Source organism: Misgurnus anguillicaudatus, chromosome 21 (genome assembly GCF_027580225.2).
Source record: "Misgurnus anguillicaudatus chromosome 21, ASM2758022v2, whole genome shotgun sequence".
In the NCBI taxonomy this organism is placed as follows: domain Eukaryota; kingdom Metazoa; phylum Chordata; class Actinopteri; order Cypriniformes; family Cobitidae; genus Misgurnus; species Misgurnus anguillicaudatus.
The window spans coordinates 1,599,660-1,618,878 of NC_073357.2; the positions used below are offsets into that span (position 1 = coordinate 1,599,660).

Genomic DNA, 19,219 nt, shown 5'->3' on the forward strand with positions numbered 1-19,219 from the left:
TTCTGCCATCAGGGATTACTAATTTAATTTGTTAAAGCAAGCACGAGGGGGCATGGGTGGGCCTTGGCCCCCTCATTTACATGTCCGCCCCCTCAGATTTCCATTTGCTTAAAATAAAAGAAATAAAATAAGAAAATGTTGAAGTCTGATTGACAGCTGTTTTCAAACTTGATTGGATTAGCTCATGTCACATATTGTTGTGCGTAACTTATGCTGTCATCTTTTCAAGAGAGTTCATTAATATTTTGTGACGATGGCAGCTGGCGCGCAAAGTACTATATTACGCTTTTTCAAAAAAAAGAGAGAGAGTTGCCCCTGTGTTAAAGTGTCATTACTGATTTGCTGATTTTAATTGGTGATGACTGCATTTGAATTGATATGTGATATCCTGTGGAATGAATGCTATAGGTTAGTTTTTCGATGACTATAGATGGGTTCAGCAGCTGTTTGCCAGTAACTTACTGTAGATTTTACATTTATGTTATTTTGTTCAAAGTTAAACGAACATGAAAAATTTTCAGTCTTTAACTTCTACAGTAAGTTACTGGCAACCAGCTGCATAATTACAGCAAATTTTACAGTGTAGTTTATTTCTGATAACAAGCAAAATAAACAAAGTAGATTAGCTCAGTGTTATTTTTATACACTTTAGCTATGAAATATGAACTAAGGTAATGTTGCTGTGTAAATGTGTACTATAATGTATACATTTATTATGTTATATAATCTATAATCTTTGTAATCTTAACTACAAACCGGCTGCCAAACCTCCCTTCATATAGTGGTGATCCATCGCCATCTCCCCCTGTCTTTAGGAAACTAAAACATTTGTTGCATAGTAGTCAGTAGTCAGACCAATAAACAAACAGAAACCGGAAGTAACGTTCAGACCAGACGTGTAACCCCAAGAACGCACATGGAATGAAGCATTTCTTATTCATTCCAATTTATTCCAGTATCATCTCTACCTTGTTGTTAATAAACAGAATTTAATATGTTGTAAAAAAATGTTTTCTGTACCTTTACCCTTGTGCATATCACTGGATTTACAAATATCAAAACAAATGTGTATACACAGTTCTTTTTTTGAAACATTTGGCATAGTAAGCATCTGTTAAATTTTGGAAAATTCACCATGGTTTTCTTATACTGTAGTAAAAGTGCAGTAATCATGTGACCACAAATACTATAGTTAAAATGTAGTGTAGATGAGATCATAGACAATTTGAAACCATCTCAATGTTACTGGATTTAAAGGAATAGTCTACTCATTTTCAATATTAAAATATGTTATTACCTTAACTAAGAATTGTTGATACATCCCTCTATCATCTGTGTGCGTGTACGTAAGCGCTGGAGCGCGCTGCGACGCTTCGATAGCATTTAGCTTAGCCCCATTCATTCAATGGTACCATTTAGAGATAAAGTTAGAAGTGACCAAACACATCAACGTTTTTCCTAGGGATGAGCGAGTACAGCATTATCTGTATCTGTATCTGTATCTGTTAACCATATGAATTATCTGTATCTGTATCTGTACTCGGAGTGGGTGTGGCCTAACACGAAAGTAGGTGGAGTTTGTCTTGAAATGGGCGGGGCTTTAACCGGTATGTTATTTTAAGCATGCAATTAATATATGGGTTGATCAGAACTTGTTATATTTATTGCGGATTCGAAAAATATTTACAGGACAGCATCAGGATTGAGCTTCAGATCAATGGTTTTGATCACAATAGCAAACGAACTATATTACAGAACAAGTTTTGCATCAATGAAATCAAAACAATGCAGTGCAATTATGAAGTAAAATGTAATGAACAACATAACTTTCTTTAACTTTTAATTTTTTTATGATCAGTTTTATTTTTTATTTTTTATTTTTTTTTGTTCTTTTTTTATTTTTTTATTTCCACACCAGGTGAGTGTGTGTGTGTGTGTGTGTGTGTGTGTGTGTGTGTGTGTGTGTGTGTGTGTGTGTGTGTGTGTGTGTGTGTGTGTGAGAGAGTGCATAAGAGGGAAAGCGAGAGAGATAGAGAGCGGGGGGAGTCTACGAATCAAATAGTCCGACGCTGTTTTTCAGATCTGTATTGACTTTGATGAAGACCAGTTGTTCCACATGGCTAGGGTCTAAGTTTGCACGCTGTGAACTGACCACATTTCCAGCTGTGCTAAAAACACGCTCAGACTGGACACTTATAGGTGGACAACTGAGATGCTGCAGTGCAAAGCGTGCAAGATTGGGCCAGCACTGAAGCTTGCCTGACCAGTATTTCACTGGGTCATCGGTAAGGCTGATGTCCCCGTCTGTCAGGTAGGCCTCCACATCACCTGATGGTAAATATGTCCTCATTGGCATAGCCGATTTCTTTTTCTGCAGGAAAGACAAGACTGAAGTGCTGCTGGTGGCAGGTGTCTCTTCTGTGTTTCTTGCAGGTGTAGCCACAGGGTCACAGAGGCCCATCCTGAGGAGTAATGTCCTCTTCAGTGCCTCAACATCAACATTGTTTGGAAAACAGCTGACCTTATATCTGGGGTCAAGAAGAGTGGCAAGCAGAAATGTGGAGTTTGCAAAAATTGGTTCGAAACGCCATTCTAATTCTTTGCTCAAACTGGCTGCCAGTTTCCTTGCTGCTGTGCCTAACTTTTCCCTGGACTCATCTTGGCCCAGCCCCACTGTGGCATCCTGATCATCATCACCAGCCATGAACTGATCAGATTCATCCTCAGATTCCTCACCAGCTGCAAGACCTCCCACATGAAGTGACCTGATGATGAAGCAGAGGCCATGCAGGAGGGGGATGACCTCAGAGATGGAGGCGCTGTGTTTTGAGAGTGCCCGTGTGACTTCCTCAAAAGGACTAAGAACAGTGAGCATGTCTGATGCTAACCCCCACTCATTTGGATAGATGATTGTTGGAGCTCTACCCATGTTAGACTCCTGTGTCATAATCTGCACAGCCCTGCGCTGCTCCACCAGCCGCTGGAGCATGTAGAACGTATAGTTCCACCTTGCTTTTATATCGGTTATGAGCGTGTGCTGGGGGAGGTTCAATTGTGTTTGCAGCTCGTGTAGTCTGTTGCTGGCTTTGCTTGAGCGATGAACATGGCCAGATATGCTCCTGGCTTTGGAGAGAAGGGATGTCACAACCCTGTTCTTCTCCAGTGCTTTGATCACCACCAAGTGAAGCGTATGGGACACGCAACGAATGTGCCCATATTCAGTCAAAGCTTTCACCATGTTGGCTGCATTATCTGAAACAACAAACCGTATTGTGACAGACTGACCAACAGACTCTTCCCACTCTCTCATCTTTTCCTTAAGGCAGCACAGAATGTTGTTTGATGTGTGCTCAATGTCCAGCACACCAACATTTAGCAGCCCTGCTTTCCTCTGTACTGAAGCTTCCCCTACACGTTCACACCAGTGCCCAGTAAGACAGAGATATGCATGTGCATTGTGATTGCTGGTCCAAAGATCTGTAGTGAGGTTGATGACACCTCCTTCAGCTGCCTTAAGTGACTGGACCAACTCCCCTCTCATTGCCTCATACAGCTCAGGCACTACAGTTCGACTGAAATAGTGCCTCGATGGGATCTTATACTTGGGCTCTAAAAAGCCAACAAGTTGCTTAAAGCCTCTCCTCTCCACTACAGAGAAAGGTTCAAGATCAGTGCAGATCATTTTACCAATCATCTCTGTAATTTGTTTTGCCCGGGGATGGTTTGCTGAGAATGGCTGCTTTGCTGCAAATGCAGTGAGTATTGGTGAAGAGGAAGATGAATGTGAGCCCTTAGCAGCACCCAGCTGAACACCAGTGACCTGAGAAGGAAGAGGAGAGGAGGTGGCTGATACAGTGGGCTTTCTCATGTGATGGACATATAGCAGATGGTTATGTAGAGATGTTGTGTTGCAATGTTTTGCATCTCTGCCTCTGCTTAGCTTGGACTTGCAAAGCTTGCAAATGGCTTTGGAGGGATCACTTTCAGAAACAGTGAAAGAGTCCCATACTGCAGAAGTCCTCTTGGTCTTTGTTGGAGGAGGACCTCCATCACCAGATGCAATATTGGTCTCAGAGGGGGAAATGTGGGTGCTACTGCCACTGTTTTCATTGTCACTGATTTGACCCTCACTGTCCTGCAAGGTTAAGCAAACTCTGACAGGTGGTTCAGTGTCAGCTGAAGTATTCTCTGTATCACTCATTATTCTGTATCACTGATCATAAGAGGGAGAGAGAGAGTGTTTGTTTGTGCGTGTAGCTTAATTTGTAATATTATTTATACCACTACTACCTTTAGTGGGGCCCCAGTGGGACAGCCCAAAGTGTGGGCTGGGTGTGGGCTTACTGTGGGCACATTGGGCAAAGCGTGGGCTAACTGTGGGCAAAGTGTGGGCTTACTGTGGGCACATTGGGTAAAGTGTGGGCTTACTGTGGGCACATTGGGCAAAGTGTGGGCTAACTGTGGGCAAAGTGTGGGTTTACTGTGGGCACATTGAGCAAAGTGTGGGCACAGTGGGCAAAGTGTGTGCTTACTGTGGGCACATATTGGGCAAAGTGTGGGCACATTGGGCAAAGTGTGGGATAACTGTGGGCCTAACTGTGGGCACATTGGGCAAAGTGTGGGCACATTGAGCAAAGTGTGGGCTGTGGGCAAAGTGTGGGCTAACTGTGGGTACACTGGGCAAAGTGTGGGCTTACTGTGGACAAAGTGTGGATTTAATGTGGGCACACTGGGCAAAGTTTGGGCTAACTGTGGGCAACTTGTGGGCACATTGGGCAATAAATACAGTAGGCACCCTGGCTGTAAATACACGGAAGTAAAATATAGAAAATTATGTGCAAAACATGTAGATTGAATAATGAATTTCTTTTATTTTACAAAATCACATAAAACCACTTATTACTAAACAAAAGAAACAGAACAACGTGAATCTCCTCAGGGGCACCAGTTGATATTATCTTCTGGACCTTCTGATTCCTCCCCCATCCTGCTCTCTGTCACTGCAGATGTGGTGTCCTGGTTGCTTTTTTGTCACAGCATCTAAGTGAAAACATAAAAAACAATATAAACATCAACATTAAAACAAGTTTTTTTTTACAAAAAGTCAATCATGATTAATCCAAGTAGGAAACTAATTATAAAAGGGGTTTTCTACATTTTAACATTGTATTTAGCCCCAATTATTAATACTTCAATTGCTTGATTTGAGACCTAGTTATTATGTGCTTAACCTTTTAAGTGTCACCCCACCCTATTGAGTTAAATCTACACTCTTGGAGCTTTCAAACAATATACAGTTTGTCATGATTAGATAAGAATTCATATGCAAACATTGAAGTAAGTGTAGGCGTCCTGCTGGTGGGACAGTGACATTTAGCAGAAAATAAATGTTTTGAGGCACACTTTCTTCATAAATGAATCAATTACTCTCCCTACATAATTTATTTTATAAAACACTGTTGAAATGTCTATTCTGGAGGCTTAGACCTTTCCAACGATATATAGTTTTTAGTGATAGATTAAAATTTACATTAACAATATTAATGCAAACTTAGGTGTCCCGTATTCGGGACGGCGGCGCTTAACAGTTTAAAGTCTAAGCTAAGCTATATATATATAAAGAAATCGTTCAGTGCAAGATAAGATTGGTGTAGTAGCATATATAAGTAAATGTATACTTGTAAATGTAAGCAAAGGGACTTACATTTGCTCCCGCCCGGATTTATGCCTAAAGAATCTGTACAGCTGATCCGTCTTTTATAAGTCTGATAAAACTAAAAGGTCTTTATATATTTGAAGGATGCAATACTACTCTATAGGTATATAAGATTAAAGGGAAGTACATTCTTAAAATGGGGCCCATTGAATTTTCATAGTAGGAAAAATTACTATGGTCAAGTCAATGGTGACCGTTTTTGAGTGAACTACTCCTTTAACATTAGCAGAAACAGTGTGTGGTGTTTTATGTGAGCTTTAAGGTGGCAATAATAAGATAAGTGCTAAGATACTATAATTTATACAATGTATACTGCACTAGTTTTTCTTACCAAGTATTTCAAGTAGGTTTTATTGCTTTAACTGGATCCAAATGGATGATCTTATAATTGTCTTTGTTTAAGGGTACATCTTTAGGATTTTATTGCAGAAAGCTGATGGATATTAACCAGCGAGTCACTATTTGATTTAGGTGAATGAGCTGTGTTCTGAACTTGAGCACAATAAAATATAAAATGATGACAGAAAAACATTTTTTATTAAAACTATATGCATCTTCTAATACATGATATGGGACTGAGGTGTACATCAAGTCAAAGTGAGCTCTGACTACTTGTTGTACTTAATATTTTTTAGTTATATTTTTAATTTATCCATTGTATTGAGGAGAGCGTTTTGAGCACTTATTCTGACCCATTTATTTTGGGTGCAAATACAAACAAAGTAATACTTACTCTTCAGCCAATGGAAAAGATCAAACACAACAAGAAAATTAGCTGAAAGAAAAGTGAACATAAAAGTACAATAGTTATTAATGCAGAATTGATGGCTTCTGTTTAAATTCTTCTACTGTAAACTGTGTTCCCGTACTGTAAGTTACGTTATAACCTTATTATTTACGCGTAAAAACCCTACATCGAAATAACCTGCGTAATAATTAACTAAACAATGTAAAATACATTTAAGAACGAGGATAACACATTTTATAGAAACTAAAGACAAATAAAAGATCTGCTCTACATTAGCTCATAGCTACATCACGAGGTCAGTCAAACAAACAGCTTTAATCAACAGTAAACATTAAAGTTCATAATATTTTAGTCATATCAATTTACTAACAACAAAATGAACATTACTGTGAACTTACTTATTTTTAATGAAGTAAGCAGGATTTAAGGAAAACTTACCTCAGAATTTATCACAGAAACGAAAACTGTCGTCTGAGGTAAACATCGGTTAAATTCAGTTTTTGAACTCACGAGGACGGAGGCGCGTGCCCGCAAATAATAGGTGTGTTCGACCTCATGCGGCGCTGACATGATGATGACGTCAATGTACCGTGAGAGCGGTTCGAAATTAGACCTCTACGTGGGGCCGACCAAGATGGCGGTGTGAGTAGACAAAACTTTCGAGCTCTCGGCATTAAAGTTAAGTATACTAGGGTAAACGTGTTGTAGAATTGTTTTTTTACTCGGTGCAGCAGTGCAGTACTCTGGAACAACTTTTTGTTTTTCACAAAGATGAAAAAATGCCAAAATCTGCTCAGAAACGATCGAATGTTCAAAGCAAAGGAGCGAGCAACGATAGCACAATGGCTAACACTGATCACGACTACGATGACGGAATGGCTGACTATCTGGGAAATGAGGAGGAATTTCCCCCACTTCCAATAACTCCTAGCAAGCCACCGGTAGCTAAAAAACCATCACTTTCCAACAGTAAAAACAGTTGGAATTCGGATGAGATTGTTAATAGGCTGGCGAATCTCATTAACACCAGATGTGATGCTCTAGAAGAGATGGCGAAGTCGACATGTGCAGAAATCAAGGATCTTAAAGAGAAAATGAGTGGTATGGAAAAACGTATAGAGAAAAGTGAACAGTCTACCTTGACCTGCATGAATCGCGTCTCTGATTTGGAGCGTTATGGCAGACGATGGAATTTGAAACTTTACGGGATCCCGGAGGCGGCGAGGGAGAATGTGCTCGATGAAGTGATCCGCATCTGTCAAGAAGTGTTACCGCAGGAGAAAGAAAAGTTACCAGATGTTATTGATGTTGCGCATCGGCTGGGCACTAAGCGCTCGAATGAGTCAAGACCACGAGCGGTTATCATCCGTTTTGTCGTTCGAAGATACAGGGAAGCAATCTGGAAAGCTGCAAAAAACAGTCCATTCCTTCAAAGCCGCCACCTGCGCTTCGCCGAAGATTTGTCGAAAGAGGATAGAGAAGCGAGGCAAAAACTTTGGCCACTGATTAAAAAGGCACGAGAGGAAGGCAAGTCGGCTTACTTTGTGGGAGGCCGAGCGTTCGTCGAAGGCTCAGAAATTACATGACCTCTCGCTCGGATGCATAAGCTTTGAAAATATGCTGTGTTGTGACATTTTTTTCCCTTCTCGTGTTTCGTCGTGTTTTTTATATTCTTCGGAACATGAGGTAAAAAGACACATTCAAAGTGAAGATATAATTCAGTTACCCTAATTTGTTGTTCTTATGGATGCTGATCTCGACTTAAACAGGTTTAATTCTTCCAAATTTAAAGTTTCTCTTTTTGATATTTGCTATTGTTCACTTGTTTTGCTTAATTTATCTTTTATTTCATTCAATGCTAGGGGGTTACGTTGTAATAATAAAAGGAAAGCACTGTTTCTTTTTGCTAAACAATTCAGGGTTGATTTTTGTTATATACAAGAAGCTCATTCTGTTAAAGATGATGCTAAATTTTGGACTACCCAGTGGGGGAATTCCTTATGGTTCTCCCATGGATCGGAACATTCAGCTGGGGTAATAACACTTAGGAATAGGTTTAATGGTGAAGTTTTGCAATCGGTTAATGATCCAGATGGACATTTTGTTTGTTTATTACTTACCTGTAACGATTTTTTTATTATAACTGTTAATTTGTATGGGTATAATAGGAAACCAGAAAATGACAATCTTCTGAAAGCAATAGAAAACATACTTAAAAGTTGGTTGGAAAAATATCCAAGAGCTTATATAATTATGGGTGGAGATTTTAATATTGTTCAGGACTGTGCTGTAGATAAATGGCCACCAGGTCGCCCAAAGTCAACAGATAATACTTTAAAAAACTTTATGGATCAATTTGACCTTAATGATATCTGGAGAGAAAAATTTCCTAATGATATAATCTTTACTTGGAGTAATAAGTCTGGAACAAGTCAGTCTAGAATAGATTATTGGTTAATCTCTAAAAGCTTTCAAAAAGATGGGGTAGAGGTAGATATTTTACCAACTCCTTTATCAGATCATAAAGCCATTTTCATTAATATCAAGCTGCATGTGAAAAACAATAACGCTACATCTTCCTCATACTGGAAACTGAATAATTCACTCCTGCTTCATGAGGAAGTTCAAAAGAAGATAAAAACCTTGATTGCTAGATTCTGGATTAAAGCTAAAATGGAGAATGCATTCAGTACAAATTGGGAAATGTTAAAGTATGAGATTGGGAAATATGTAAGAAAGTTTGGTTCTTTAATGGCCAGAAAAAAGAGAGAAGAAGAAACAAGAATAATATCAAGAATAACAGAGTTGTCTCAGAAACATCCTAATCTGATTTTAGAGGATGAGAAAGTAGAAATGACACTGCTGATGACTGAATTAGACGAAGTCTATAAAAGAAAAGCAAAAGGTGCCTTCATTCGTTCAAGAAGAAAATGGATTGAGGAAGGGGAACAAAATTCCCATTACTTTTTCAACTTGGAAAGGAGGAATTTTGTAAATAACACCATATCTAAATTAAATATTAATGGGATTATTGTTGATGATCATATAATAATCTCTAAGTATTGTAGTGACTTTTATAAAAAACTATATACTTCTAATTATTCACAGGTGACAGCTGATGCCTTTCTGGACTCGTTGCAAGTTAAATCTATTGATGAAAATCAAAGAGATTTATGTGACAATCCTATTGTACTCAGTGAATTAATGGATGCAGTTACTCATCTTAAAAATTCCAAATCGCCAGGTACTGATGGACTGACATCAGAGTTTTACAAGCAGTTTTTAGAAGATTTAGCACCATTTCTTTTAGAGGTTTTTGTTGAAAGTATTAAGAAACAATGTCTTCCTCCCACTTTAACACAGGGGTTAATTACACTGATTCCCAAACCAAAAAAAGATAAATATTTTATTGATAATTGGCGCCCTATCTGTTTATTAAACAATGATTATAAATTATTGGCTTTAATTTTAGCTAGAAGATTAAAATCGGTATTGAATTCAATAATTGACGAGTCACAGTCAGGTTTTATGAAAAATCGACACATTTCAAATAATATTAGACTAGTTTTGGATATTTTAGATTACTCAGAGTTGATTAATGATAATGCTTTTATTTTATTTTTAGATTTTTATAAAGCCTTCGACTCTGTTGAACATAAATTCATTTTTGATACCCTTAAAAAATTTGGTTTTGGGAATTTTTTTTCCAATGCAATTAAAACCCTCTATGAAAAAGGTAACTGCTCCATTAAGTTGTCAAATGGGACTTCTCCTAGATTTTCGGTATCTAGAGGAATTAGGCAGGGATGTCCTGTATCACCATATCTTTTTTTGTTAGTGAGTCAGCTTCTCTCAGCTCACATTATTTCAAGTCCGATGAAAGGCATTAAAATTGTTGATAGAGAATTAAAAGTAACTCAGTTAGCCGATGACACAACACTCTTCATTCAAGATGAAAGCCAGATTTCTGTAGCCATAGATTTGATTGATGAGTTCTCAAAGGCATCTGGGGTATCTCTGAATTTGAATAAATGTGAACTTTTGGCCATTAAGGAGTGTTCTGAGACTTCTTACTTTAATATTCCCATCAAAACTGAAGTGCAGTATTTAGGATTGTTAATCACTAAAGACCAATGCAGAAGATGTTCGATTAATTTTGAGGTTATAATTGAAAAAACTAAAAGAATTTTGAACCATTGGCTTATAAGGGATCTTTCGTTAAGGGGTCGAGTACTGATTACTAAGGCAGAGGCTATTTCTCGTTTAACTTATGCAGCATTGGCTTTACATCTTGGTAAAAAAGAATGCAAAGAGATTGACAAAATGTTGTATAACTTTGTTTGGAAAAACAAAACGCATTATATAAAGAAAACTGTTATTATGAATAGTTATGAAAAGGGTGGCCTAAATTTTTTGGACTTTGCAACATTAAATAATACATTCAAAGTTAATTGGCTTAGACAGATTATCAGAAATCCCAATTCCATCTGGAATTTTATTCCCTCCTATATTTTTTCCACCTTGGGTGGCCTTCAGTTTTTCCTTGGTTGCAATTATGATATTGATAAAATACCAGTAAAACTAGCGGAGTTTCATCGCCAGGCATTTCTTTCATGGTCTTTAATCTTCAAGCACAATTTCTCACCGCATAGGTATTATATCTGGAATAACAAGGACATTGTGTACAAGCGTAAATCTCTTTTTCTTGAGTATTGGTTTAAGAATGGCATAATTCTGGTAGATCAATTGTTTAATTCTAATGGTTTTCTTTTCACTTTTGGCGAATTTTTGGCTTACTACAAAATCCCTGTAACACCAAAGGATTATGCCAAAGTTTTTGATGCCATATCTCCTAAAATCTGTACTTTATTTAAATATACAACAAGAATAAATACTACACTCTGGTCCCTACCTAATATTGTAAATACCTATGAAGGTAGGATATGTTTGTCGTTTAACTCTCATAACAGTTGTATAAGAACTTTATTTCAAAGAAATATTGTATCCTTGCCTTATGTTCATTCGTTCTGGAACCGGTTCTCAGATGATATTGTTTGGAAAAAGGTTTGGTTACTTCCTAATCAATATTTAATAACAAATAAAATAAAGGAAGTTTCATTTAAACTAATTCATAGAATCTACCCAACAAAACATTTTCTTGTGAAATTTAAAAGCGATATAGATACAAATTGTACTTTTTGCAATAACAGCTTAGAAACTATGGTTCACTTATACTGGTACTGCCCACATGTAAAACCCTTTTGGGAAAATGTTTGTGAATTTATTTGTAAGAATATTGATGCTGATTTTATGTTATTTTGGAAATATGTGCTTTTTGGTATTTTCAAGAATCAAAGAGACTATCATGATACTAATAATATTTACATTATTAATCTGATCCTTCTGTTAGCAAAATTTCATATTCACAAATGTAAATTCTCTGGAAAAAAACCCTGTTTTATATTATTTAAAAAAGAGATGGAACTGTATATTGATTCTATAAGATTCTCGTTAAAGCAAAAGGCACTGAAAACTTTAAAAATGTGTACCTTATTTAATATTCTATTGTAAATTCCCCCTAGCATACCTTGTATTTGTATTGTTACTGTCAATCTTTTTTTTTTGTTGATTTATGTTGTTCATTTATTCAATAAAAAAAAAAAAAAAAATTAGACCTCTACGTGTAATTTCTTGACTCAGTCTCGCGATACGTTTACGTCATCAACATATGATGTGGGTTCTCGCAGCGCTTCATGAAGTTGAACATGCCTAATAACACATGACAAAAGACAACATGTTAAAACACAATAAAGATGGTAAAGAAAGCGTTTCTCATAGCGAAGCACTGCGTTCAGACGGACTGAAAATTAGAACTAGTTTAACATTAAATATTTATTGTATTAAAATAAACAGAAATGTTGTGCTTTAAAGCATAGCTTTTAAGATCCTTATCCGGGGGTGTGTTCAATTATTTCTACATAAACATGCATGCACATTTTGTTCTAAATGGACAGACCTTCATAAAAATGTATAAAAATGGTTTAATTATAGCAAGTGTAGTAACTATGGTTTTTGATTTAACAACAACAATTAACATCAAAAGGAAATTATCTGCTAAGATAATAACAACCAATGATAATTATTTTAATAATTTAATAATAATTATACTTATTTTAATCATTCAAATATTAAAAAAATATTATTACTATATGATAAATGAATCAGAAATCAGAATCAGAAAGAGCTTTATTGCCAAGAATGCTTGCACATACAAGGAATTTGTTTTAGTGACATAAGCTTCCAGTACACAAACACACCAACACACAGACAAAAATTGTAGGCAAATAAATATGTGTGTAAACAATTGTGCTATAAATGACAATTTAATAGGATTAAATAAGATGCAGGGATGTTCTATGGAGGGGTAACAAATAAAATATAAGGGTATTGCACTTTTTTTGCATAAGCATGAGTGGGGAACATTTAACTGTTCATGAGGTAGATTGCCTGGGGGAAGAAGCGCCGGCCAGATGGCAAAAGTTAAAAAATGGGGTGACTTGGATGTGTGGGATCCAAGAATAAATGGCAAAATAATTGGGGCTAGCTAGAAAATATGGGGCTTGTGTGGTTTTTTTTGTGGGCAAGCCCACAGTGGGATGGCCCACAAAAAACCTCATGGGGCGCAAAAGGGCAAAGTAATAGAGGGCCCGCATGGGCTAGCCCATATGGGCCCCGTTTGGGTTTTTCCGTGGGCAAGCCCACAGTGGGTTTGCCCACAAAAAACCCTCATGGGGCCCAAAAGGGCAAAGTCATACGGGGCCTGCATGGGCTGGCCAATATGGGCCCTGTTTGGGTTTTTCTGTGGGCAAGCCCACAGTGGGTTGGCCCACTAAAAAACCCTCATGGGGCCCAAAAGGGCAAAGTCATATGGGGCCCGCATGGGCTGGCCCATATGGGGCCTGTGTGGGTTTACTATGGGCAAGCCCACAGTGGGCTTGCCCCTAGTAAACCCATGTAGGGCCCCCAAAGGGCAAACTACTGTGGGCCCCACATGGGCTAACCCGCATGGGGCCCATTTGGGGTTTGGTGTGGGTTTGCCCTGCCCACAGTGTCCCACAGCATACCCACAGTGGGCCCGCATGGGCATGTTTGCTGGGTCTGTGCCCAGCCGCAATTCTTCTGGCATCTCTCCTCCTTCACTGCATTTTTCTTTTGTTCTGTTACTTGGAATTAGGTCTCGAGCCGACCAAGATTCGAGCTGCCTTTGAGAACAGCAAGCCAAGTTCATTTAGGTTCCATTAATTATTAAATGGCAGGCAAACTAGTAAAAACAATGAAAGTAAAAAACAATCCGCCAAAATATGGTTTTACACGTCTATAGAAAATATACTATAGCCTAAATAAAGCAATTGTTAATTTTCCTAATGCATGGTTATTATCTTTTAAAACGTATACATTTCGAAAAGGAGGATTTTCAGCACTTACTTTGAACAGCAACTCAGCGACCCCAAATCCCCCCCAATCTCACGCCCGGTCCGCAAATTTTTTTTAAAGCTGAAACCGGTCCGCGGTGAAAAAAGGTTGGAGACCCCTGATTTAGACCATACTTTTCGTGTTTAAAACTATAATGTACTCATTAAAAATGATTGAACTGAACTCAAACCAGCGATAAACGTTTATTTAACTTAAAAGTTTCATGTGTGTCCAATGACTTTACCGCTTTGAGTTACACAAACTTAAATAGGATGAGTCAAAGAACATTTGATATATATCTTTCAAACAGAGTAATTTCAAAACAACAGCCTCATTTTAACAAACACTGCAAATAATTATGATGTATATGAAGTCAAGTTAAGCTAAGAAAGAGTCTGGCCATGCAAATTTACTTCGTGTGGCAGCTACCATAGCTTCTTTATGTGTTTTGAAATTGAATGGTGAGCTGTGGATTGAGCTGTTGGTTGCAGTTTGCAATCTCACCACTAGATGGCGCTAAAAACCCACACTGGACCTGTATTGTTAAAAATAAGTGCATGTTGTAAAAAATAAGTGCATGTGGTGATTCAGTAGAAAGAACAGTATGGGTTGTTTGTTTGTGTGTTGTTTATCAGCTGTGTTTCTGTTTCTATATTATAACATCTAAAAAGCTGCATATCAGCTAAGCTTAAAGTCGAGACTCAGCGGTTACACTTACAAATGAGTTTAAAGAAGCAGCCCATTTCTCATTCACCGTATGTGGTGCTACTGTAGTTACTGACCCTCATTTGATAGTCAAAATGAACATTCATGTTTCGGTTATAAAAACCATGTGACAGTTTTGGTTATCAAAACAGTTTGAGCTACGGGCAGAATTCAACCAGGGGCCGAATGCATAAAGCAGCTCAGAGTAACAACTGTGTGAAAATTCTAAGAATGATGTCATTGTATACATTTTATAAAATATAAAATGGATAAGATATATCAGCAAAACTTATTCAAGGGCTTGAACAGTACCAAGATTTTTTAAGAAGCAGACAATGTATCAAGACGTGCTAATTGTATACAGTATACTGTTTAAGTAGGCTAAGAAATGTCAGGTTAATAAAATACCATAAAATGTACAATAGCATTAATCACTGATATCGCACTGAAATCGCTTTACGCCCCAGAAGTCATTGCGGCAAAACAATGGCGGAGGTCAGGTGACCAACAGGAAGATCGCGCACATCTCAATTCTCAGAAGTGCGTTCTGTGTTCTCGCGACCTGCTGTGTTCGTTTTTCCGAGGTCGCCTGGCAAGACCGATCTCCACAAGTACGCAAGTCCGTTCTTCGCGTTCTTTGAATTGAGAAATAGCCAGAGTTTAGGTCCAACCCTAATCAAACTTACCCACATGTGGTTTTCTAGTGATCATGAAGACCTCGATTAGCTTGCTCAGGTGTGTTTGATCAGGGTTGGAGATAAACCCTGCAGTGCTCCAGCCCTCCACGGTAAGATTTGGGGGTCTCTGATCTACAAGATTTGCAGTAACACCATTATAAGTGATATTAAAGCTGCAAGCAGCGATGGTAGGGCCCTCGCACACATGGGTACCGCCACCCTATGGCCTTAATAAAACAATGAACCAGGGGGATTTGAATTTAAGTGGATAAATATAGGTGGATTTGCAAAAGAATTTTGATGTGCCACACCTCCTGTGTGCAGCAGGTGGCGCTATAATTGTAACTGATTGTTGTTACATTGATGTGTTCAGGCCAGGAACCTTGTCAAACATATGAAGTCTGTGACAGGTCGGACATTGTATGCCTGAGTTACAACAGCTTTCTCATAGGAAAACATCAAACTTTAGCAGGCAGCCACGGACACTTTACTTTAAAGAAAATTCAAGATCTTCACATTTTACCATTGTGAAGTCCTTAAGTTCAGACTGACCAAGTATGATGATGATCTGAATAAATTTCTATGAGCAGTAAATCACAGTGTAAAACATGGCATTTCCTGCTGCCAGCAGGTGGCGCTATAACATTTACTGAATATTGCCATGTTAATGTGTTCAGGCCAGGACACTTATCAAACATGTGAAGCGTGGGTCAGATTGGACATTTAAAGCCTGACTTAGAACAACTTCCTGTTTCATTGCCAAACACAGAAATTTGACAGGCCACCACGGACACATGTAATAGGTCGAAGCGCACCACCAATATCGTGAGTCTCGCTCCTCCCTCAGTTTCCACCTCGAGGAGGTCCCAAAAACACCCCAATGACCAGACAGATGAGAGCAAGTAAGTTAAAACAAGGTTTATTAATTTAAAAAGGGTAAGGGGGGGACGAAAGGGGTTCTTAAAGATGCTCTCGGGGACTGGAGGGCTCTTGGTCCGAGTCGCTGCTGACTCTCACGGGGACCTGCAGGTAAGTACTCCAACTTCCTTTCTTCTTTCTCCACACGTGAATTACAGATGAATATTCTCTGCTCTCTCCCCCTTGTGCCTCCCAGGTGAACTGCAGGTGAAACTTCCAACTCTTCTCTTCCTGGATGCAAAGGACAAACACAAGTAAGCACACTGGTAAGTGAGTGGGTAAGTACCTTAGACTAGCGGCCCTGGCGTGTAAAGGGCACACTGGGCTTGAAGCTTGGACCTCCAGAAGGTAATCAGGTAAGTGCACTAGACTGAGAGTGTGGGCATCCAGAAGGTATGCAGGAGCGTCCCCGGGCTTGGAGCTGGAGGTGCCTGGAAGGTATACAGGTGAGTACACTATACTGGGAGCGTTAGGCGTACAGGCAGGTTCACAAGAGGTACACTGGACTTGGACTTTGGGCGTGCAGGTAAGTATGCAGGGGGTGCACTAGCTTGGAGCTTGGATCTCGAATGTACGGGATCCAAATAGGTCCTCTTGGCTTAGGCCTTGGGCGTGCAGGTAAGTATACGGGGGTATACTGGGCTTGGTACTGTGGGCGTACAGATAAGAATACGGGGGTATACTGGACTTGGTACTGTGGGTGTACAGGTAAGTATGCGATAAGTACACTGGGCTTAGACTTTGGGTGTACAGATAAGTATACGGGGGTATACTGGGCTTGGTACTGTGGGCGTACAGGTAAGTATACGGGGGTATACTGGACTTGGCACTGCGGTTGTACAGGTAAGGATGCAAGGAGTACGTTGGGATTGGAACTTTGGCGTGTAGGCTAGTATAGGGGGGAAGAATATGGGACTTGAGACGGTGGGCGTGCAGGTCGGTATACAAGTGAGTATACTTGGCTTAGACCTTGGGCGTACAGAGAAGTATACAGATGATACACTGAGCTTAGAGCTCTGGGCGTACAGGTAGGTATACAATATAGTACACTGGGCTTAGTACTGTGGCCGTGCAGGTAGGTATACAGGTGAGTATCCCTGGCTTTTAGCTAGAATGGATTTAACTCACAGACTCTTGGATAAGCATGCATCTGGCTTCAGCTCTTCAGGACTCAGATGATTAGAGAGGGCGTGTGGGCTCACTGCTAACTTTAAGCCTTCCTCACTTGGACAGACTTCTGGAAAACACTTCGGCGTTGACTTCCCAACATGTGGTAGAACAGTCCCACGATGACACAGAGCCCTTGGCTCAAACCAGCAGAATAGCAGCAGAAAACACAGATTTCCTTCAACAGTACAATACTTCAATGGACATATAGGGGGGAGATACAACACCTCTTCACTTCAGACAGAAAAGCGGATGGAGGCACCAGTCAATGCTGCTGGAATATATAGCTTAGCCACCCGCAGATGGGGTCGCGAAGTTGAATAGGTTGAGGTAAAGCGCCACATCATGTGATGTACTGCCAACCGCTTCAACTCTTCTTCCTTTCAGACAGCGGGGCGGGAGATCTCGACATGGACGGATGTCTGGACACACTCCACAGATGGGTAATATACACAAGACAGCAAGTACACTTTTTCCACACAGCGGGCAATTATAAGTTCTCTCTCTCCGTATTCGCAGCAATGTCTTACTTCATTTAGTCGCCACACCGCAACCAGGTGGGGGAAAGAGATTGATGGAGCACGGTCGGTTGGATAAATATACAACAGTCGCCCAACGTCACCAGTTCACTTCTTCTAGCACAGGGCTTTCTCTTCGGCCTAGGGAGTGATCGCTGACAACATTGGCACAGCACAACACTACAATTCTTCAGGTGTACACATGTCAAAAAGACTCACCCAATGCACTCCACACACTCACAGTGAATTAGGGTCAGAATCACAACGTTTGGCCAGGGAATAGTCCTGGGTAGTTGAAGGGGTCGGTGCGGAGGATGACCATGTGAGGACGTCAAGACCACGACCGTTAAACACACTTCTTCCTTTTCTCGGCCGGTTCCGGCTCACCCACCGATCCTCAACACGGGTGGGGCCACTCACACACTGCTCGGATACACAGAAGATACACTGGGGTGCAGTATAAACAATGGTGTAAAACAACACAAGACGAATTCCAATGTAACTCACAGTTTTCTTCGACACTTAATACTTCCCTCTTTCTTCCAGATGTCTGGTGCATCTGAGGCGGCTATACCCAATTCCTCTGTTCGTTCCCTGTTGCTCCGTTTTCCCGTGTACTTCAATAACACGACTCTTTCGAGGTAAACAATCACTTCAGCACAAAGACTTCAGAAGGAATGATTAGACAACTTAACTCTGTCTATCTTCAGCCCAAATACTCTGCTTCAACTTCGCCCAGCTTGCAATGTCCACGTTAACACGTCTCTCCAACCCACCAATCACTTTCGCTGGGTTACAGATTAAAAACGATTTTCAACCCAAATTGGGTTACATTAACCCAACAAAATTACCCAACAGTCTCAACCCAGCATTTGGGTTGAAAAAACAACCCAGCATTTTTTAGAGTTAGTTCATTACAGATTCATAGTACATTTATTTTGTGCTTTTAATTTCAACTGTAACATTTTCAGCATTTTAGCTAAGTAGCCTAATGATATTCATCACCTGATAAATGGCTATTAACAGTACTGCATTACTACAGTAAAAGTTTGATTTTGAGTGTGTTTGTTTTTTTAGCACCAGCCGCCACTGCCCTTGACATTAACATAACACTGCTGCAATTAAACAGGATTAATACGGTTTCTATAAGATACCTAAGATGGAGCTCAGTATAATATTGGTAGGATTATATCTCATAAGATTATACAGCAAGCAACCAGGCAGAATTATGAAACATCTTGATCATCTAAGTATTTTTATTGCAAACCTTTGATCTTTTCTTTATAAACAGCCTGTG

General features: G+C 39.4%; 1 long non-coding RNA gene across 1 annotated transcript; it reads right to left on the reverse strand.

Moving 5' to 3' along the window:
* Positions 1-4,851: 4,851 nt before the first annotated feature.
* Positions 4,852-7,059, reverse strand: LOC141352963 (uncharacterized). Its single transcript, XR_012360017.1, has 3 exons — positions 6,903-7,059; positions 6,450-6,491; positions 4,852-5,040 (listed from the first exon to the last, which is right to left on the reverse strand). It is a non-coding gene; the product is annotated as an uncharacterized lncRNA (long non-coding RNA).
* Between the last annotated feature and the right edge of the window lie 12,160 nt (positions 7,060-19,219).